Source organism: Trichomycterus rosablanca, chromosome 3 (assembly GCF_030014385.1).
Source record: "Trichomycterus rosablanca isolate fTriRos1 chromosome 3, fTriRos1.hap1, whole genome shotgun sequence".
NCBI lineage: Eukaryota > Metazoa > Chordata > Actinopteri > Siluriformes > Trichomycteridae > Trichomycterus > Trichomycterus rosablanca.
Window position 1 is genome coordinate 15,376,428 of NC_085990.1, and position 23,839 is coordinate 15,400,266.

At 41.4% G+C, this 23,839-nt stretch overlaps 2 long non-coding RNA genes across 2 annotated transcripts in view; one reads left to right on the top strand and one right to left on the bottom strand.

Moving 5' to 3' along the window:
• LOC134310324 (uncharacterized) overlaps positions 1-19,064 on the top strand; it is a 29,685-nt gene extending 10,621 nt beyond the window's left edge. Inside the window, exon 3 of the long non-coding RNA XR_010011287.1 lies at positions 18,273-19,064. This is a non-coding gene — a long non-coding RNA (uncharacterized LOC134310324). The remainder of the gene's footprint in view (positions 1-18,272) is intronic.
• LOC134310325 (uncharacterized) lies at positions 18,948-20,954 on the bottom strand. Its single transcript, XR_010011288.1, has 4 exons — positions 20,930-20,954; positions 19,518-19,568; positions 19,208-19,258; positions 18,948-19,033 (listed from the first exon to the last, which is right to left on the bottom strand). It is a non-coding gene; the product is annotated as an uncharacterized LOC134310325 (long non-coding RNA).
• Between the last annotated feature and the right edge of the window lie 2,885 nt (positions 20,955-23,839).

Consider the following 23,839-nt stretch of genomic DNA (forward strand, 5'->3'; position numbering starts at 1 on the left):
ATATATATATATATATATATATATATATATATATATATACTGTATATATATATATATATATATATATATATACAGTATATATACTATATATATATATATATATATATATATATATATATATATATATATATATACAGTATATACGTGTATATATATATACAGTGTATCACAAAAGTGAGTACACCCTTCACATTTCTGCAGATATTTAAGTATATCTTTTCATGGGACAACACTGACAAAATGACACTTTGACACAATGAAAAGTAGTCTGTGTGCAGCTTATATAACAGTGTAAATTTATTCTTCCCTCAAAATAACTCAATATACAGCCATTAATGTCTAAACCACCGGCAACAAAAGTGAGTACACCCCTAAGTGAAAGTTCCTGAAGTGTCAATATTTTGTGTGGCCACCATTATTTCCCAGAACTGCCTTAACTCTCCTGGGCATGGAGTTTACCAGAGCTTCACAGGTTGCCACTGGAATGCTTTTCCACTCCTCCATGACGACATCACGGAGCTGGCGGATATTCGAGACTTTGCGCTCCTCCACCTTCCGCTTGAGGATGCCCCAAAGATGTTCCATTGGGTTTAGGTCTGGAGACATGCTTGGCCAGTCCATCACCTTTACCCTCAGCCTCTTCAATAAAGCAGTGGTCGTCTTAGAGGTGTGTTTGGGGTCATTATCATGCTGGAACACTGCCCTGCGACCCAGTTTCCGGAGGGAGGGGATCATGCTCTGCTTCAGTATTTCACAGTACATATTGGAGTTCATGTGTCCCTCAATGAAATGTAACTCCCCAACACCTGCTGCACTCATGCAGCCCCAGACCATGGCATTCCCACCACCATGCTTGACTGTAGGCATGACACACTTATCTTTGTACTCCTCACCTGATTGCCGCCACACATGCTTGAGACCATCTGAACCAAACAAATTAATCTTGGTCTCATCAGACCATAGGACATGGTTCCAGTAATCCATGTCCTTTGTTGACATGTCTTCAGCAAACTGATTGCGGGCTTTCTTGTGTAGAGACTTCAGAAGAGGCTTCCTTCTGGGGTGACAGCCATGCAGACCAATTTGATGTAGTGTGCGGCGTATGGTCTGAGCACTGACAGGCTGACCCCCCACCTTTTCAATCTCTGCAGCAATGCTGACAGCACTCCTGCGCCTATCTTTCAAAGACAGCAGTTGGTTGTGACGCTGAGCACGTGCACTCAGCTTCTTTGGACGACCAACGCGAGGTCTGTTCTGAGTGGACCCTGCTCTTTTAAAACGCTGGATGATCTTGGCCACTGTGCTGCAGCTCAGTTTCAGGGTGTTGGCAATCTTTTTGTAGCCTTGGCCATCTTCATGTAGCGCAACAATTCGTCTTTTAAGATCCTCAGAGAGTTCTTTGCCATGAGGTGCCATGTTGGAACTTTCAGTGACCAGTATGAGAGAGTGTGAGAGCTGTACTACTAAATTGAACACACCTGCTCCCTATGCACACCTGAGACCTAGTAACACTAACAAATCACATGACATTTTGGAGGGAAAATGACAAGCAGTGCTCAATTTGGACATTTAGGGGTGTAGTCTCTTAGGGGTGTACTCACTTTTGTTGCCGGTGGTTTAGACATTAATGGCTGTATATTGAGTTATTTTGAGGGAAGAATAAATTTACACTGTTATATAAGCTGCACACAGACTACTTTTCATTGTGTCAAAGTGTCATTTTGTCAGTGTTGTCCCATGAAAAGATATACTTAAATATCTGCAGAAATGTGAGGGGTGTACTCACTTTTGTGATACACTGTATATATATATATCTTCCAAAGGGGGTGTGACAGAAAAAGTTTGAGAATCACTGGTGTACTGAGAGACACACCCTGACAGTACTCTTTTCTCATCTTTGTGCAGGGGCCATCAATCAGCCAGTACAGGTTGTAACTGCATTAGTTATGAGAGAAACCCTATCTGGCTTAGCCCCACCCTTATCTGAACAACAGGCCAATCGTTCATGTGGCTTCTCAGCCCAGCCGGCAATGTATTCAAAGTCCCAACTCTGGTTCCAGCGTTCCTGCGTTTTGTGTTGTTTTTTGTTTGTAAATGTTATCTATTGTGTGTCAAACTCGGCCAGTTGGAGCAAAGAACAGCTACTGACCTTCAGAGACAATGTTTCACCAATTTTTATTTCAGAATTTTTTCAAAGTCCTTCAGAGGTTTTAGAAATCCTCACAACAGGTGCACTGGCTCTACTCAATCTGGCAAAAAAGCGGTGAAGCGAACACCTTTAACAACTTTATTCCTCTGGAAGAACTACTCCTGCTCCACCAAACTAACAGGGACTTTTCAAACACATCTGCCCTGTGCTTTACGGAGACCTGGCTTTCGGAGGTGACCCAGGATAACACGCTGCACCTCCCTGGTTTTCAGCTGCACCAAGTGGATAGACACGCAGAGCTAAGCGGCTTAACCACAGGAGGACTGTGCTTTTACATCAATGGTGTAAAGACATAACGGTACTGTTAAAATTATGCACTCCTCATTTAGAATCACTTTTCATTAACTGAAAACCGTACTACTCTCCCAAAGAGTTTTCTTCATTCATTCTGGTCGCTGTTTACATTCCGCTGGACGTGCACGACAGCTGCTGCTGGCCGATCAAATAATAAAAATAAAATGGGAAAACCCCTGGGAGACTTTAACAGTGCAAATCTTAGGAAAGACATACCGAAATATAAACAACATGTCAACTGTGCCACGTGAGAGGGGAACACATTGGATCATTGTTACACCACTGTTAAAAACACCTATTGCTCCGTCACACATGCGGCTCTCGGGCATTCGGACCACGGACTTGTTCACCTCATTCCCACATACAGACAGAGACTCAAAACTAATAAGCCTGTCATTACAACAGTGACGAGGTGGACCAGTGGAGACAGTATAAAGCTACAGGACTGCTTGGAATCCACAAACTGGGCTGTCTTTGAGGAGGCGACAGACTGCTTGGATGAATATACAGACACTGTAACATCATATATCAGTTTCTGTGAGGACAGCTGTATTTCTTCTACAACACAGGTAAAACACAGCAACAATAAACCATGGTTCTTAGCTGAACTCAGACAGCTTTGGAGTTCAAAGGAGGCAGCATTCAGGAGTGGTAATACAGGAGTTCTCTACAAAGAGGCCAAATACAAGCTGGAGAAAGGTATCAGACCAGCAAAAAAGGAATATTCAGAAAAGCTGAAAGCTCCTTTTCCTAAATGACCGTCAACTCACCAAGAACCTAAACAGATTCTACTGCAGATTTAAATTCAGTAAGCCAATTCTTCATCCTTCTCCTCCACCCTGGCTCTCTCACCTCTGTCCCCTACTCTTCCAACTATCAACAAGCAGGACAGACTCTTTAAAAACAAAAGGTGAGAGCAATGCAGTCAATGTGGCTCTGCACTTCATTCTATACCATCTTGACAGTCCTGGAACCTGTGCTAGAGTTGTGTTTGTGTACTTCAGCTCGGCTTTCAACACCATAGTACCAGAACCATTGCCAGTTAAACTATCCCAGCTGTCTTTGCCTGAAGTCATCTGCCGGTGGATCCTAGACTTCCTGACAAACAGGACACAGCAGGTATGGCTAGGAAAACACATGTCAGACCAGTGGACCCTAAGGCTGTGTGCTCTCTAAGGAACCAGGTGTAAAGATCCTAAAGTTTGCTGATGATGTGCCTCATAGCCAATGGTGATGAATCTGCCTACAGAAAAGAAGTCGAGCAGCTGGTCTCCTGGTGCAGCAGCAACCACCTGCTGATCAACACGCAAAAGGGCAAGCCATAGCCTAATGGTTAAGGTACTGGACTAGTAACCAGAAGGTTGCTGGTTCAAGCCCCACCACTGCCAGGTTGCTGCTGTTGGGCCCTTAAGCAAGGCCCTTAACCCTCAATTGCTTAGACTGTATACTGTAACTGTAATGTAAGTCGCTTTGGATAAAGGCATCTGCTAAATGTTGTAAATGTAAATGCAAAAGACTGTAGAGATGGTGGTGGACTTCAGGTGCAACCCCCCTCCTCACCCCCCCCACCCCACCCCAGTCAATGGCTCTCTGGTCTCGATGGTGGAGTCTTCAGTTCCTGGGCACCACCAGACAGCTGAGGAAATTCAACCTGCCACAGAGTCTGCTGATCCAGTTCTGCACAGCAATCATCGAGTCCATTCTCACATCATCTATAACCATCTGGTTTGGTTCCTCCACATCACATGAATGAGCCAAACTCCAGCGTATAATCAGGACAGCGGAGAGGATTGTTGGATATAGTCTGCCAATGCTACAACAGTCTACAACAGTCAATCTACAACAGCAGGGTGCTGAAGCGCACCAGCAAATTTACAACGGATCCCTCTCATTCTGGACATCACCTTTTTCAAACACTTCCATCTGGCAGAAGACTCAGGGCAATAAAAACAAACACAACCAGACATGCTAACAGCTTTTTCCCCAGAGCTGTACCATCTCTTAACCACAGTTGTTCTCTTGGTTAAATACTGGTTAAATACTTAGTTAGTTAACAGTCCGTGTGCTGTCGGGTCTGTTAAATATGTTATATGTTACATGTCATACATGTGTATTATCTGTACTATTATGTGTCATTATCATTATGTGTAATTATCATTATCACCAAAACAAATTTCTTGTATATATAACATACCTGGCAAAACAAAGTGATTCTGATTCTGAAATTAAACCCATTAAACCTTGTGACAGAGGTAAGCAGTAGGAGAAAGTAGAAGCCCAGTACTGGGTGTGGTATAGCTGTATGTACAAGGCACAACTGCATTTGGTAAATAATGAATTTGTGCTGTATAACTGTTGAGACACTGGGGTTTTCCCTCAGTTCAAAAAGAGACATGGGTATTTTTATTTTGAGTCCTGTAACCTGATTGTCCAAGTACTGAATACACACATACACACATAAGGTTCAACCTAAGAAACCACTTCTTTGTTGTCTTCTCTGTTCTCTTTCTCTCTTACAAGTCAAACATGGACTTACAAATTACTGTATTCATTTTCATATTCATTCATTTTCGTCTTTCACATACTGTCCTAACATTTCTGGAATTGTTTATAGTATGTCAAATTGGTAATATTGTATGTAATGGCACTGTTAGCTTTCCAACAGCCTTTGACCTTCATTAACTTTAAAAGATGACAGTGATTAGCTACACTGTATGGCCAAAAGTATTTGGACACCTAAACATAAGCTTGTTGGACATCTTATTTCAAAAACAAATGATATTAGAACAGAGTGACCTCTATGTGATCTTTTCAGCTATAACAACAGCCTCTCCTGTGAGAAGCCTTCTCACAAGACTTTGAATTATGTCTGTTGGATGTTGTGCCTGAGCATTTCTATGTCTGGGCCTTGATGTTGGTCAAGAAAGCCTCAGTTGACGTTTCAGTTAACTACAAAGCTGTTCAATGGAGCTGAGATCAGAACTCTGGAGTTTCTTTAAACCAAGCTTTTCTCTATGTCTTTACAGACCTTGTCATGCTGGAACAGAAAAGGGTGTTGCCTGAACTATAGAAGCACTTTGTAGTTCTACAATTACTGACTGTAGTCCCTTCTATTTCTCTACATGCTATGTTAGTCTGCTTTCATGCTGTTCTTCAATGATCAGGACTCTCACAAGACCACAACAGAGCAGGTATTATTTTGGTGGTGGGTCATTCTCAGCACTGCAGTGACACTGACATGGTGGTGGTGTGTTAGTGTGTGTTGTGCTGGTATGAGTGGATCAGACACAGTAATGCTGATGAAGTTTTTATACACCTCACTGTCACTGCTGGAATGAAAATAGTCCACCAACCAAAAATATCCAGCCAACAGCGCCCTGTGGCCACTGATGAAGGTCTGGAAGACGACCAACTCAAACAGCAGCAATAGATGAGTGATAATCTCTGACTTTACATCTTCAAGGTGGACCAACTAGGTAGGAGTGTCTAATAGAGTGCGCAATGAGTGGACACGGTATTTAAAAACTCCAGCAGCGCTGCTGTGTCTGATCCACTCATAGCAGCACAACACACACTAACACACCACCACCATGTCAGTGTCACTGCAGTGCTGAGAATCATCCACCACCTAAATAATACCTGCTCTGTAGTGGTCCTGACTATTAAAGAACAGAGTGAAAGTAGCCTAAAATTTATGTAGAGAAATAGACGGATGGTGGCATGGATAGGTGGCATACATATTTGAATAATTTATTGTAAAGTGATTAATAATAAATATTTGGCTACTATTAAGACCATGCTAACAATTTATTGCTACACAAAACACTGAAACAATATTTTGTTTAGATAATTTTATTGGTTAATGCAAAGATAAAATAGACACAAATATAGCATAGAAAAGCAATAGGGTAGCACGGTGGCACAGAGACGATATTGGGACTAAACAGCTCTACAGACCCATGTTTTCAATGCCTGCCTCAAGTTACAATCTATGGTTTCTCCCACATTAAAAAACATTCCTGTAGCATATGGGCTGTAAGTAAATTGCCTCCTCTAAAGTGCCACTACATGTAAATAGGTAAATTCCAAATATGCACGCACTGGTTTAATATAAGCCCATGAGCCATCTTGGCCCCTACCGTGAGAAGTTCTCACACTAACATTAGACAGTGATTCCCATGACCCAAGTCTGTAGAATGTTCACATAATTTTCTTTAACCTTCCGGTTATTCCGGCATCCTTTCACCTGCCAAATACCTGGCAGTAAGCAGTTGCCTAATCAGTTGCCTAATTGGAATTTCCCTATGTGAAAGCAAGTGAGTGAATGAAGACTGTAGTGCCCTGCTATGAATTGGTGATCTGTTTTAGGTGTATTTTTAAGAGACACCTGACAATCATCAGAATTAAGCAGTTACTGAAGATGAATGAATGAATTGTTCTTTAGGACAGGATATGAACAATATGATTTGCATTTATTATAACATAGTATTATCACAGTATAACATTATCGGAATATAGTATTAACATTAGTATTTACAGGTATTTACAGGCGACTTACAGGGTTAAGGGCCTTGCTCAAGGGCCCAACAGCAGCAACCTGGCAGTGGTGGGGCTTGAACCAACAACCCTCTGATCACTGGTCCAGTACCTTAACCACTAGGCTACAGCTGGCCCACACTGTAATACTCAAACCAGAACAAAACACACTTACATGTTATTAACCTATTAGTAGTGATAAAAATGGTCAACCACCCAAAGTACATCTGCTTAGTGTAAAACCTATGAGCTACAGGGGGTTGGGTGGAGTTAGTAACTGTATACCCACAAAGTTTATATGTATGGTAGGTATAGCTATAAAATAATCAATTAATGCATGTACCAGATAAGTGTACCTAATGTGCTCAGTGTATGTATGACTGTTTTTAATATAAGCTCCTGCCCCTACCATTAGAAAAAATAAAGAATAATAATAAGATTAATGGTAACCATGATTAAGGCATTTAAAGGGGTATGTAAGGAGTGGTCCTTACAACCGGTCTGTGGAAAGTTTTGCATGTTTTTTTATTTTATTTGCATCTGGTTATTCTTGTTTCCTTTCACCCCTTAAAACACCTGGCAGTAGACAGATTGGCTAATCCTAAATTCCCCCAGTAAAAGGGGAGGAATGAAGGGGGAAATTGTGGTGATCTGTTTTAGGTCTATTTTTAACCTGACAAGCATCAGAATGAAGCAGTTACTGAAGATGAATGAATTAAATTGTAATATATAATATGATGATTTGCAATTATTATTATCATAGTATAACATTATCTTATAGTATATATAGTATAAATATAATATTAACATTAATATTTATGTAACACATTATTCCACCTGGCTAACCCATAATACAAACACAAGTGCTGGACTGCTAATTGAATGATATGTGTTCACACTGGTACAGCATTTCACTGCTAAAGCTTCCACAGCCCCACAATGACAGATTATTAAATTAAGGTTACTGTGTGGTATTGTAAGGAGAGTTCAGATTGGGTTTGTACTCCTATGTCATATTAGGCACTTGTGAATTCACACACATCTGATCTTCATGTGTTACATAAATATATTATATATGAATAATATATATTATTATTATACATTAATATTATAATATATTAAAAATATGAGGGATCTTCATTAAGTTTCCACACTTTTATATTGTGGTTGGAAACGGTGAGGGTGGAGGAGTAGTAATTGGTCGTGTCTGAGAGACTGAGAGAGACGCTTATAGTTTGTATTTAGCGCCATCTGATTTCCACCTTTTTGAAGGTGGCACAGTGCACAGAGCAACAGATGGGCTACAGTCACACCGTATACCCACAAAGCTGATTTGTTTGGTAGGTATAGCTTTTAAAATAACCAATGAATGTACATACCAGATAGGTACGTACCTAATAAAGTGATAAGTGAGTGAAACTCTGTATAGATATTTATGATTATAAATCAATACTGATTATATATTAAATATATTATTATGCATCGCTTATATTGGGCTATGGCCAAACCGCAGGTTAAAGTTTTCGCTCCTTTTGACATTTTGTTTTAAGCGTATCTATACAGCTAAATCAGATTAAAGTCGACAACTTCAGTTTAGAAGTTTTGCCATGCATCAACCACATTCAGGCTACAGTGAACAACTGAGAATTTAGACCATTTGCTAATAATATGTTCATTCATTCAGTAACTGCTAACTCCCTTAATCAATCATTCTAATAACCAGAAAAATGTAAAGTAGCCAATCCTGCTGCTGTCATGTTTTAGGAGGTAAAAGGAAACTGCTGTACCTGGAGAAAACCCAGTGCACAGATAGCGTTTTTCCGGTTCTGTTTGTGTTCTTTGAACATTGTGTTTTTAGAGAACCGACCCGCGTTTCCACCAGTTTTTGAGAACCAAGCCTGCGTCATCAACGGTGGGCTTTGCGCAACGAAAGTAAAGAGTAGTAACATGACGGTGGAGCGTGTAGAATGCCTGTGAGCATTTGTGCTGTTGTTACAGATGTTCGTTTTTATGCAAAAAGCATCACTCAACTATAGGTGATAAAAAGATGTAGATGTGTTTGCACCAAAGAAAGCAACAATGGCGACATTCACATGAGAAGCGTTTTGCACTTTGCTCTTATTGCGACTCTCGACACAAATAGCCGCTTTGCTCATGAGCGGTGCGGTAAAATATCACTAACGTTTCACGTCAAGAACATCAATTTGTGTAAAATAACCATTGAACTCATTCTAAAATACAATACATGTATCTATATTTAGTTGTATTTACTTCACGTGGTAGTTCTGCAGATCGGGGTTCTGAGAATCCGCTTCTCAAGAGAGTCGAAAAAAGCTTAACATAACATAAAAAAAAGCTTAACATAAAAAAACGTGACCTTATGTACTAAAAGTATGACATAAAAACACAAAATTTCTCTCCGTTATTACTGGTTATAAGTGCTCTGTACTGCCCATATTTATCGGTCTTTGCTTCAGTAAAACAAGCCACATAACGTTTTTCGTACTTACTGGGCACTTTCACCACGTCATATTATAAAGTTTGAGGCGCTTTGAAAATATCAATGGCAAACTGGCTCAAAATTCAATCAGGTGAACTTTAAAAGATGGAAGTGCAGCGTCAAGCTCCATACGAGACAACGGCACAGCGGTTTTACAACTTCTCATGTGAAAGCACCCAAACCTCTTCACTTTGACACACCCACAGGTGACGTCATGGTTCGTGCTAAAAAACCTAGTATTCTGTGGTGCCAGATTAGAACACTGGTTCGCTGTCTGGAACCTCTTTTTTGTGGAAACACACAAAACTGGTTTAAAATCAAGCTTGCGAACCGGAACCGTTCCGGGTGGGTGGAAAAGGGGTATGAGAGAACAGGCCAAACTTCATACAGACACTAACCTGGACTTTAGGCTCGAACATGGGTACAATTAGCATACAATTAGCCATGCAAAAGAAAATTAAGACTATATGACTAAGAAAGGAAAGGAGTATCCACGAGTAATGGAGACGACTTCAAATAATTCCAGCCCGCTTTGTCCTAAAGTAAAGACAAAAAAGAAAAACAATGAATAATTGAAAAGTATAAGAATTTTACACCAAACATTATTTTATGTTATTTTACATACAGCGATCAGCAATAACATTAAAACCACCTCCTTGGTTCTACACTCACTGTCCATTTTATCAGCTCCACTTACCATATAGAAGCACTTTGTAGTTCTACAATTACTGACTGTAGTCCATCTGTTTCTCCCCTTTCATGCTGTTCTTCAATGGTCAGGACACCCACAGGACCACCACAGAGCAGGTATTATTTAGGTGGTGAATCATTCTCAGCACTGCAGTGACACTGACATGGTGGTGGTGTGTTAGTGTTGTTCTTGTATGAGTGGATCAGACACAGCAGTGCTGCTGGAGTTTTTAAACACCTCACTGTCACTGCTGGACTGAGAATAGTCCACCAACCAAATATGTTCAGCCAACAGCGCCCTGTGACCACTGATGAAGGTCTAGAAGATGACCAACTCAAACAGCAGCAATAGATGAGCGACTCTGACTTTACATCTACAAGGTGGACCAACTAGGTTTTAGTGTCTAATAGATTGGACAGTGAGTGGACATGGCATTTAAAAACTCCAGCAGCTCTGCTGTGTCTTATCCACTCATACCAGCACAGCACACACTAACACACCACCGCCATGTCAGTTTCACTGCAGTGCTGAGAATCATCCACCACCCAAATAATACCTGCTCTGAAGTGGCCCTGTGGGGCTCCTGACCATTGAAAAACAGGGTAAAAGCTAAAAAAAAGTATTTAGAGAAACAGATGGACTACAGTCAGTAATTGTAGAACTACAGTGCCTTGCAAAAGTATTCAGCCCCCTTGAACTTTTCAACCTTTTGCCACATTTCAGGCTTCAAACATAACGATATGAAATTGTAATTTTTTGTGAAGAATCAACAACAAGTGGGACACAATCGTGAAGTAGAACGAAATTTATTGGATATTTAAAACTTTTTTTAGAAATAAAAAACTGAAAAGTGGGGCGTGCAATATTATTCAGCCCCCTTGCGTTAATACTTTGTAGCGCCACCTTTTGCTGCGATTACAGCTGCAAGTCGCTTGGGGTATGTCTCTATCAGTTTTGCACATCGAGAGACAGAAATTTTTGCCCATTCTTCCTTGCAAAACAGCTCGAGCTCAGTGAGGTTGTATGGAGAGCGTTTGTGAACAGCAGTTTTCAGCTCTTTCCACAGATTCTCGATGGTATTCAGGTCTGGACTTTGACTTGGCCATTCTAACACCTGGATACGTTTATTTGTGAACCATTCCATTGTAGATTTTGCTTTATGTTTTGGATCATTGTCTTGTTGGAAGATAAATCTCCGTCCCAGTCTCAGGTCTTTTGCAGACTGCAACAGGTTTTCTTCCAGAATGGTCCTGTATTTGGCTCCATCCATCTTCCCATCAATTTTAACCATCTTCCCTGTCCCTGCTGAAGAAAAGCAGGCCCAAACCATGATGCTGCCACCACCATGTTTGACAGTGGGGATGGTGTGTTCAGGGTGATGAGCTGTGTTGCTTTTACGCCAAACATAACGTTTTGCATTGTGGCCAAAAAGTTTGATTTTGGTTTCATCTGACCAGAGCACCTTCTTCCACATGTTTGGTGTGTCTCCCAGGTGACTTTTTATAGATATCTTTGAGAAATGGCTTTCTTCTTGCCACTCTTCCATAAAGGCCAGATTTGTGCAGTGTACGACTGATTGTGTCCTATGGACAGAGTCTCCCACCTCAGCTGTAGATCTCTGCAGTTCATTCAGAGTGATCATGGGCCTCTTGGCTGCATCTCTGATCAGTCTTCTCCTTGTTTGAGCTGAAAGTTTAGAGGGACGGCCGGGTCTTGGTAGATTTGCAGTGGTCTGATACTCCTTCCATTTCAATATGATCGCTTGCACAGTGCTCCTTGAGATGTTTAAAGCTTGGGAAATCTTTTTGTATCCAAATCCGGCTTTAAACTTCTCCACAACAGTATCTCGGACCTGCCTGGTGTGTTCCTTGGTCTTCATGATGCTCTCTGCGCTTTAAACAGAACTCTGAGACTGTCACAGAGCAGGTGCATTTATACGGAGACTTGATTACACACAGGTGGATTCTATTTATCACCATCAGTCATTTAGGTCAACATTGGATCATTCAGAGATCCTCACTGAACTTCTGGAGTGAGTTTGCTGCACTGAAAGTAAAGGGGCTGAATAATATTGCACGCCCCACTTTTTAGTTTTTTATTTCTAAAAAAATCTTTTTTTATTTTATTTCTTAAAATATCCAATAAATTTCGTTCTACTTCACGATTGTGTCCCACTTGTTGTTGATTCTTCACAAAAAATTACAATTTCATATCGTTATGTTTGAAGCCTGAAATGTGGCAAAAGGTTGAAAAGTTCAAGGGGGCTGAATACTTTTGCAAGGCACTGTATAAAGTGCTTCTATATGGTAAGTAAAGCTGATAAAATGGACAGTGGGTGTAGAAACAATGAGGTGGTTTTAATGTTATGACTGATCAGTGTACAACCCCTATTCCAATGAAGTTGGGACGTTGTGTAAAACGTAAATAAAAACAGAATACGATGATTTGCAAATCCTTTTCAACACCTATTCAGTTGAATACACCACAGACAAGATATTTAATGTTCAAACAGATAAACTTTATTGTGTTTTGCAAATATTCACTCATTTTGAATTTGATGCCTGCAACACGTTCCAAAGAAGTTGGGACAGGGGCATGTTTACCACTGTGTTACATCCCCTTTCCTTTTAACAACACTCAATAAGCGTTTGGGAACTGAGGACACTAATTGTTGAAGCTTTGTAGCTGGAATTCTTTCCCATTCTTGCTTGATGTACAACTTCAGTTGCTCAACAGTCCGGGGTCTCCGTAGTCGTATTTTGCGCTTCATAATGCGCCACACATTTTCAATGGGGGACAGGTCTGGACTGCAGGCAGGCCAGTCTAGTACCCGCACTCTTTTACTACGAAGCCACGCTGTTGTAACACGTGCAGAAGGTGGCTTGGCATTGTCTTGCTGAAATAAGCAGGGACGTCCCCGAAAAAGACGTTGCTTGGATGGCAGCATATGTTGCTCCAAAACCTGTATGTACCTGTCAGCATTAATGGTGCCTTCATAGACGTGCAAGTTACCCATGCCATGGTCACTAACACACCCCCATACCATCAGAGATGCTGGCTTTTGAACTTTGCGCTGATAACAATCCGGACAGTCCTTTTCCTCTTTGGCCCGGAGGACACGACGTCCATGATTTTCAAAAACAATTTGAAATGTGGACTCGTCAGACCACAGGACACTTTTCCACTTTGCGTCAGTCCATCTCAGATGAGCTCGGGCCCAGAGAAGCCGGCGGTGTTTCTGGGTGTTGTTGATATATGGCTTTCGCTTCGCTTGCACTTATAGATGGAGCGACGGACTGTGTTCACTGACAATGGTTTTCTGAAGTGTTCCTAAGCCCATGTGGTAATCTTAGGACGAAGATGGCGGCGCGTGTACATCGCGAGGCTCTGCGTCTCACCAGTTTTCGCAATTTAGTGTTTATTTACTTAGTAATTTACTGCGTTTTCGCTCGTATCACTCGGGCGAACTACATATACGACAGACAGACGCTGTTGGACATTAATTTATATTGCTCAAACGTTGTTTTAGACCATCCATTCAAATTCGACGAGCTACCTCCGGAGCTGAGCAGAACACCGCGTCCAAGCGAGCTGTTCGTCCCGACCGCCGGGACCGACCAAAGTGCTCGGCGCTGGCGTAGAGACCGTAAACAAAAAAGAGGTAAGCGTAGAGGTTTGCGTGCTAAGCTAAGGCTAAATTCACACCGGCCAGCGCTTCCTACTATCTTCCTTGCCAATGTGCGGTCTCTGCCGAATAAGATGGACGAGCTAAAACTCTGGACCCTGACACAGAAAATGCTTATGGACTGCAGCGTCATGATTTTTTCAGAAACATGGCTAAACAATAATGTTTCGAACAGCGTGGTGGATAGGGTGGCCAGACGTCCGGTTTTAGGCCGGACAGTCCGGCTTTTCAGCTGCCAGTCCTCCACTCACGCAACGCTAGGACGGACACTTAAAAATCATCCTTTTGGAGTGAACTGGTTTCATTTTTGATCAGTATTATTTACCATTGGCTCAGGTACATGTCAGAACAAATGCTTTGTATTTCATTGGTTTAATAGCCTCATTTGACTCCTTATAGAGCTACCACTGGCCAATCGGAGAAGGTCCTCCCTCTAAATGCTAGTCTGTGATTGGGTGGTTGAATTTCGCCCGCCCTCTCTGTCCTGTAAACACCGCTACCTGAGTCAATCACTCAGCTCTCATGATCAGGAACGCGGTGAAAATGCCAAAAAGTAAACTTTTGGAGGCAGCGAGGAACAGACTTCAATATAAAAAGTAGACACAACATTTAGTGAGTAAAACAGTAATTTGATATAGAATTCTTGCTTAAATTGGTCAAAAACTCTGTTATATGGGTTCTGGATTCATTCTGTGTGTTGCAGTATCATGGCCCCCTGTTCCTAATATGACGTCCGTCTTTTTGGTGTAATGTCCGGCTTTTTGGGGTGTAATGTCCTCCTTTTTGTTACAATGAATCTGGCCACCCTAGTGGTGGAGCTGGAGGGGTACACTTTCTTCAGAGCTGATAGAGTAGCAGCAGCATCGGGTAAGAGCCGCGGTGGTGGTGTTTGCATTTATGTAAACAAAACATGGTGCATGGACTCTGTCGTAGTGAACACCTACTGCTCTGCTGACCTGGAATACCTGGTTATAAAGTGTAGACCTTTCTATCTTCCACGTGAGTTTTCCTGCATTGTTGTTGCTGCAGTTTATATTCCTCCGGATGCTAATGCTAACATAGCTAAGAAAGAGCTATGTACTGCTGTTGGCAAACTTCAAACTTTGCACCCAGATGGAGCCTTTATTGTTGCTGGGGACTTTAATCATTGCAGTTTAAAATCTGGACTTCCAAAGTTTCATCAGAGTGTCCACTGCACCACAAGGGGACTAAAAACTTTGGACCATGTTTACACAAATGTTGCTGATGCCTACAAAGCCACACCCCTCCCCCACCTGGGTCAGTCTGATCACCTTTCTTTGTTCCTGCTCCCCAAGTACACACCAGTCATCAGGCGTGTGAAACCCACAACGAGGACAGTCAAGATCTGGGCGGAAGGCGCTGACTCAACTCTCCAGGATCAATTCCAGCACACAGACTGGAACCGGTTTGCTCTCCAAGCCACCACGGATCACACTGTCTGCATTGACTCCTACACTAACTCTGTGCTGGACCATATCAACAACTGTGTGGACAGTGTGACAACATACAGAAAAATAAAAATATTTCCCAACCAGAAGCCCTGAATGAACAGCGAGGTTCGCCTTCTGCTCAAAGCAAGGAATACAGCCTTCAGGTCTGGAGATCGAGCAGCTTACAGCACAGCCAGATCCAGTCTGAAGAAAGGCATCTCCAGGGCTAAACACAGCTACAAACAACGGATTGAGGACCACTTCAACTCCTCCGACCCTCGGCGTATGTGTCAAGGGATCCAAACAATCACGGACTTTAAACCACTTATTACAGCTCCCTATGCCGACAATGATTCGCTCCCCGATGAGCTTAACAACTTCTACGCTCGCTTTGACCGGGGTAATAACATGGTTGCCTTCAAAACAGATCTTCCTGCAGATGAGCAACCAATCACACTCACTACCACGGATGTCTACCGCATGCTGAACCAGGTGAATGCTAGGAAAGCTGCTGGCCCCGATGGAGTACCTGGACGTGTGCTAAAAGCTTGTGCTAAGCAGCTTGCTGGGGTCTTCACTGACATTTTCAATCTGTCTCTGGTCCAGGCTGTGATTCCAACGAGTTTCAAGACAGCCTCCATTGTGCCAGTACCAAAACATTCAACTGCTTCAGCACTGAACGATTTCCGACCTGTTGCACTCACTCCCATCATCTCCAAGTGCTTCGAAAGACTAGTCTTCTCTCACCTGAAAGCCAGTCTACCCGCTACATTAGATCAGCATCAATTTGCTTATCGTCACAACAGGTCAATAGAGGATGCTATCTCCACTGCACTTCACACTACACTGACCCACTTGGACTGCCAAAACACTTATGTTAGGATGCTTTTCACTGACTTCAGTTCAGCATTTAACACAGTGATTCCATCCAAGCTGATTTTGAAGCTCAGTCAGCTTGGCATCAGCACGTCACTCTGTAACTGGATTCTGGACTTTCTAACTAATAGACCTCAGTCTGTTAAGTTAGGCAACTTCCACTCAGCCTCCATCACCCTGAACACTGGCGTGCCACAAGGCTGTGTGCTGAGTCCCCTCTTATACTCCCTGTTCACCTACGACTGTGTTCCTGTTTATGGTTCCAACTCCATAATCAAGTTCGCGGACGACACCACGGTGATAGGCTTGATCAAAGACAACGATGAAACGGCCTACAGGGAGGAGGTTCAGCATCTGGCTACATGGTGTGTAGCCACATCTCTGAAGATCTCTCTTGGTCCCTCAACTCATCAATCCTGGTCAGAAAGGCACAACAGCGCCATTACTTTCTTCGGAGACTCAAAAAAGCCTACTTGTGTCCCAGAATACTCGTGGACTTTTATCGCTGTACCATTGAGAGCATTCTTACAAACTGCATCTCTGTGTGGTACGGCAATTGCTCCGCAGCTGACCGGAAAGCTCTCCAGCGGGTGGTTAAAACCGCCCAACGCATCACCGGCACTCAGTTACCTACCATACAGGACATTTATCACAAACGGTGCGTGGGCAAAGCGAGAAACATTATCAAGGACGTTTCTCATCCTAACCATGGACTTTTCACCTTACTTCCGCCTCCGCTCTCGTACCAGCAGACTCAGGAAGAGCTTTTTTCCTGAGGCTGTAACCCTGCTAAACTCCAGCACACCATTGTAAAAATATCACTGCACTTTGTACCACATTTAACTCTGTACTTTTTACAAATGTTTCATCTTGACTGTATATACAATCAGTATTTAGCAAATTTGCACATGGCACTATTGCACTGTTTACACCAGCACGATAATAATGTATATACTGTATATACTTGCTACACTTATATACTTCACTTTATTTATTCTCATTCATTACCCATTCATGTAGCCACTTTAGTCACCTTCATTACTCTGTAAATACATATTAGTCTATTCACTGTACAATCATCATTATCTGTTTAATAGTCTTAATATTCTGTTTAATAGTCTTAATATTCTTATATGTCACCTCATTTCACCTATCTGGTCACTTCTGCACTTTAACTGTGTATTATATGTATATAATCTCTATCTTGCACTTCTGGTTAGATGCTCCTGCATTTCGTTGGCTCTGTATTTGTTTACTCTGCACAATGACAATTAAGTTGAATCTAATCGAATCTAATCTAATCTAATATCCGTTACAGAATGATGTGGGTTTTTAATGCAGTGCCGCCTGAGGGATCGAAGGTCACAGGCATTCAATGTTGGTTTTCGGCGTTGCCGCTTACTTGCACAGATTTCTCCAGATTCTCTGAATCTTTTGATATTATGGACTGTAGATGATGAAATTCCTAAATTCCTTGCAATTGCACGTTGAGAAACGTTCTTAAACTGTATTTGCTCACGCAGTTGTTCACAAAGTGGTGAACCTTGCTTGTGAACGACTGAGCCTTTCAGGGATGCTCCCTTTATACCCAATCATGACATTTACCTGTTTCCAAATAACCTGTTCACCTGTGGAATGTTCCAAACAGGTGTTTTTTAGCATTCCTCAACTTTCCCAGTCTTTTGTTGCCCCTGTCCCAACTTCTTTGGAACGTGTTGCAGGCATTAAATTCAAAATGAGTGAATATCTGCAAAACACAATAAAGTTTATCTGTTTGAACATTAAATATCTTGTCTTTGTAGTGTATTCAACTGAATATGGGTAGAAAAGGATTTGCAAACCATCGTATTCTGTTTTTATTTACGTTTTACACAACGTCCCAACTTCATTGGAATTGGGGTTGTATTAAATTTTAGAGCAACCAGCAGATCTAAATAAGATTCAAGTTTTAGGTGTGCCTAGCCATTTTTTGTTTTTGTTCAGTAAAGAAAAAAGGCTTCATTATTAAACTACTTTTTATTTTAATGTAGCCAGTGCCAGATCCCGCCTGAGGTTTCCCTATTAACAGCTGGAAAAGTGAATGCTGAACTACACTGTCAAGTCACATTATTATCTGTGGCACCATCTGTGGCACCACCTCGACTGTCGTGTTTGCTTTATGGATCCTCCTCCTTGCACCCTCCAGCAGCTGTGAAATGCACTGCAGTCAGCATGGCTCCTGATACCTGTGACAACCTACAAGGACCTTACTGAGTCTCTCCCAGCCCGTCTAGCTGCTGTCCGTACTGCACATGACGGGTTACACTGGATATTAGCTGGTGGTCATAATAATGTAACATACACCATCTCTATTCAGACTACAGCTCATGCATGTACAACATCAGTGGCCAGATCAATGCACTAAGTAAACCATTTTCTCTGAATAGTTTTGGTCATTTGTATGCTGTTTTGGTGTAGCTACATTTAGCTACATTCATTATAATGTTTTCATTTAACAGGAAGGAGAAATACCAGCTTTTTAGGGATACTGATTCCAGTGCATTTTAAAAATCAAAATTCACAAAGACAGGACAAATGATTTCCTAATTTTTTCTAAAAACTGCACATATTTAAACAAATAACTTACAAATGCTGTCTAACCCACAGATAAACCTCTACTGACATAAACTAGCATTTAAATAGCATAGTATTATTTATTATACTCACTTTTTGTTTCTCCATTTAACATAAATGATCACAGCAGCAATCACCAGCAACACGAAAACCAGAATTATCCACCAATGCTGGCGCACTAATAATTCATGCAAAACAACAACAACAATAATAATGTTATAAACACATATTAAAGAAAACAAAAAGCTGATTTTTTTGTGAATTATGTTCCAAATCAACAGTTTAAAACAATGAATAAGATGCATTTATGATGTTGATGTAATTTATTTACTCTAATATCTGCTCTACTTACCAGAATAACTGGCGAGGGCATTCTTTTCTCCAGAGCTGGTGTTGTTTGAAACTGCAGAAAGTCAGAATGGGTAAAGTAAAAATTTGAACAAAACACAACCTTGGCACCACGGATGCCAGTATAATCCACAGATGGTGCACTAATAATATGTGCAAGACAACAACAATAATAATATTGTTATAAAAAACATGATAAAACAATAAAAAGCCAAATTTCATGAATTTTGTTCCAAATGAACAGTTTAAAATAAGATGCATTTTTTGATAATGATGTAATTCAGTTTATTTACTCTGATATCTGCTCTACTTACCAGCGTCATTAGTGGGGGCATCCTCATGTCCAGTGCTGGTGATGTTTAAAGCTGCAGAAAGTCAGAATAGGTAAAGTAAAATGTGTTATTATATAGTTATATAATTATATAGTTACAGGGGTTGGACAAAATAACTGAAACACCTGGTTTTAGACCACAATAATTCATTAGTATGGTGTAGGGCCTCCTTTTGCGGCCAATACAGCGTCAATTCGTCTTGGAAATGACATATACAAGTCCTGCACAGTGGTCAGAGGGATTTTAAGCCATTCTTCTTGCAGGATAGTGGCCAGGTCACTACGTAATGCTGGTGGAGGAAAACGTTTCCTGACTCGCTTCTCCAAAACACCCCAAAGTGGCTCAATAATATTTAGATCTGGTGACTGTGCAGGCCATGGGAGATGTTCAACTTCACTTTCATGTTCATCAAACCAATCTTTCACCAGTCTTGCTGTGTGTATTGGTGCATTGTCATCCTGATACACGGCACCGCCATTGGATGCACATGGTCCTCCAGAATGGTTCGGTAGTCCTTGGCAGTGACGCGCCCATCTAGCACAAGTATTGGGCCAAGGGAATGCCATGATATGGCAGCCCAAACCATCACTGATCCACCCCCATGCTTCACTCTGGGCATGCAACAGTCTGGGTGGTACGCTTCTTTGGGGCTTCTCCACACCGTAACTCTGCCGGATGTGGGGAAAACAGTAAAGGTGGACTCATCAGAGAACAATACATGTTTCACATTGTCCACAGCCCAAGATTTGCGCTCCTTGCACCATTGAAACCGACGTTTGGCATTGGCACGAGTGACCAAAGGTTTGGCTATAGCAGCCCGGCCGTGTATATTGACCCTGTGGAGCTCCCGACGGACAGTTCTGGTGGAAACAGGAGAGTTGAGGTGCACATTTAATTCTGCCGTGATTTGGGCAGCCGTGGTTTTATGTTTTTTGGATACAATCCGGGTTAGCACCCGAACATCCCTTTCAGACAGCTTCCTCTTGCGTCCACAGTTAATCCTGTTGGATGTGGTTTGTCCTTCTTGGTGGTATGCTGACATTACCCTGGATTCCGTGGCTCTTGATACATCACAAAGACTTGCTGTCTTGGTCACAGATGCGCCAGCAAGACGTGCACCAACAATTTGTCCTCTTTTGAACTCTGGTATGTCACCCATAATGTTGTGTGCATTGCAATATTTTGAGCAAAACTGTGCTCTTACCCTGCTAATTGAACCTTCACACTCTGCTCTTACTGGTGCAATGTGCAATTAATGAAGATTGGCCACCAGACTGGTCCAATTTAGCCATGAAACCTCCCACACTAAAATGACAGGTGTTTCAGTTATTTTGTCCAACCCCTGTATATAATAGGTACTATATGACTATACTGTATATTAGATTGATACTTACGTCTGTAACAGACCACAGAGCAGTTCTGAAAAGGAAACCCACAAAAAGGTTATACAATAAAACAAAATTAATTTTCGTAAAAGTTAGGGCAGTATGTCAAATGCAAATCAGACACGTTTAAATTAAGGTCTTGCAACAGCATCTCAATAAAAGTCAGGACTTTGGTTCAAAAGAAACAAAATTAAGAAATGAACCATTCAGAGGTGATTACATCAGCCATTGCTTAAGTGCTCTGCATCATTGTCCTACTTGTCCTACATTGTCGCCATGCCCCATGCAGTCCTAATAAACAAACAAACCTACTGCATAACTTAACTGTGTCTGAGTTTTAGGTCATGGAATGACAGGTAAACATTCTCCTTTAGTATCTGCCCAGGGCTGATAACCACTAAATGACAAGTAACGGACGAGAGTAACAGGTGAATGAGGCTTGCAGGTCCCTGGATATTTGTCTAGGTTTTTTTGCAACTTAATGAATAAGTTGTATTAATAAGTCACTTTTACAGAGATTTGTCTAGAATTGTCTTGTATTTTTTTACAGATAAATATATTTACATTTTTACTCTTTCAAAATGTATTAGCTTTAGTGAATCACTGCTTTGTGTGTCATCACATACTGTTTAAACTTTTGGAGGAATTAAGCTTTGCATAATTTAAAGCAAAAAGAAAATAGACAAAGAAAATATTCAAACTTTTACAAATTCACTTACGTTGATGAGAATGTTGTGTATTTTTATGCGATATTCAGGCAAGGTGCATGGCACAGTTAGGTCCCCAGATGGAACTTCTCCAATATCCTTGTTCTCCTAAGTGAAACATAGTATATACAAATATATTATTATACTAGGTAGCTCCAAATGAAAATGTTACATATTTCTGGTTATTTTAACAAAGTTTGGGGGAAATATGTTCTTTACTCACCTGATCCAGCCTTCGGAAGTCACAGTCCTTCCCAGAGCATTCCTTAGTTATATTTACGTTTTTAGTGCCACATGGTACATAGCAGATCTTTGAGCAACCTGAAACTAAAAGTTTGGCATTAATAAGCTACTACAAAATGTGTATATCCAATATTTCCTAAAATAAAAATCTACATTGCTGTGTTTTTTTGTAATCCAAAAACATTTGAAATTAGGTACATTCAGCTGGTGCATAAATAAATATAAGACTCTTGATTACAAGAGATCCAGTCGTGTAGTGTAAACTGTACAGCGACCTGACGACTGAACTTGTTATAAGCTGTAATAACTGTTCACGCTCTCAACATGACGAAACACACACACACACACACACAGCCTAGGAGTAGGAACAGAGTAGAAAAGATAAATTTGATGCCTTTTATACTACAGTATCACAAGTAGACTAAATGTGGTGAGTAGAACATTTATTATCATGGCAATGTTCTAGTTAATTGTTTGCATCATAATTATATCAATTGGTTACAAGATTTTAATTTAGTGTTCTGTAGACGCTACCCTGACTACCCACTGTCATACCCTCTTTTTTGGGGTCTAATTCCCTCTTTTTCGAGTTATGGAAGTGGCCAAACTAGTTTGTACATCTGTAAACAGAAGCGTGAGGAAGCCGGTGTTCTGTCGATTTATCCTACCCATCGATTTGTCCTACCGAGCATGCGCACATCGCTGCGGGGAACGCCTATAATTCTGTGCTACCTTTGCCTATTTTATTTATTGTAGCGGTTAGTAACGTGTGGTTTCGTTTTAATTCTTTAAAAAATTTAAAGTTTAAGTGTATGTAATGCCGTTATTATGTGACTTTAAAAAAAAGCTATATAAAAATATGCAAAGTGCTCAAATTAGCTGTACTTAATTGATTACTGTTGAATAACTGTTTATCTAATAACTGTAAGAAATCCCGACGCTGACTCTCCCTCGGTGACGCGCTCCCTTAGCCCCGCCTTCTAATCTGCACGCTTTCCATTCACAGGGTGCGGTTCATTAGTTCCGGGTTCTTTCCTTCTCTATTTAAGGTTTCCGTTTTCACTGTTCGAGTGCGAAGTATTTGATTTGCCGTCATACCGAGCGATTCTCTTTCCAGTTACCTTTTCTCCTGCGACTTACTTCCGTGTTTATCTACGTCGGGTGAGTGTGTGCGTGTGTGCGTAGCGTGTTCAGTTTTACGTTAGTCTGTGTGTTTCCCAGCGTTCTCCTTCACACGCGCCCTTTCTCCTTTCCCTGTTCTCCTTAGCATTTAGTTAGCCTGTGTTTAGGTGTGTGTGTGAACTGTCCTGGTCTCTGTATTGTTGCTCCAGTGTTTTGTTTGTCTAGATCCATAGGTTTCTCACTCCTTTCCCTCTTCCTCTATCGCTGTTTGTTTGGAGCATTATTTGTCCTCACAGGTGGTTTGTGTTCGGCCGGCTGGGTTGAGTTAGGTCTCACCCTAGCCCGCCCCTCCGGCGCGTCCCTACCTGTGCTTGTGTAGTTCGTCCTGTTTTTTCCCTTTTCATTAACATTTCTCTCTTTCATACTAACATCCTCTCTGTCGGTGAACTAACGCTCTCTCTATCTCCCCCTACTAACTCTCTTACTTTTTTCCTATCCCTCGCTCTCCCTGTACTTCTCTCTCACTCTACTTGCTCTCGGTCCCATCCGTTGGCCGCCTCGTTCAGTTCACCACCTCTCTGTCTCTTACTGTCCTATCTAGGTTTTTCTGTTCTCCTACTTCTCTCTCTCTTCGCTTCACCCTATTCTACAACTGTTGTGGAGTTTGTGATTCTCTTCTAAGCCTTCACCATTTGTCAGTATAGTCCTCTCCCTTATCTCTCTGTTAGTTCTTAGTAACATTTTCCCTCTCCAGTATTTCCCCTTTTCTTTCGTCATCCATTTTTGTTTTGCCCTGCTACCTCCGACCGTATTTTTGTTCCTGTTGTTCTCTAATAAACGTTACGTG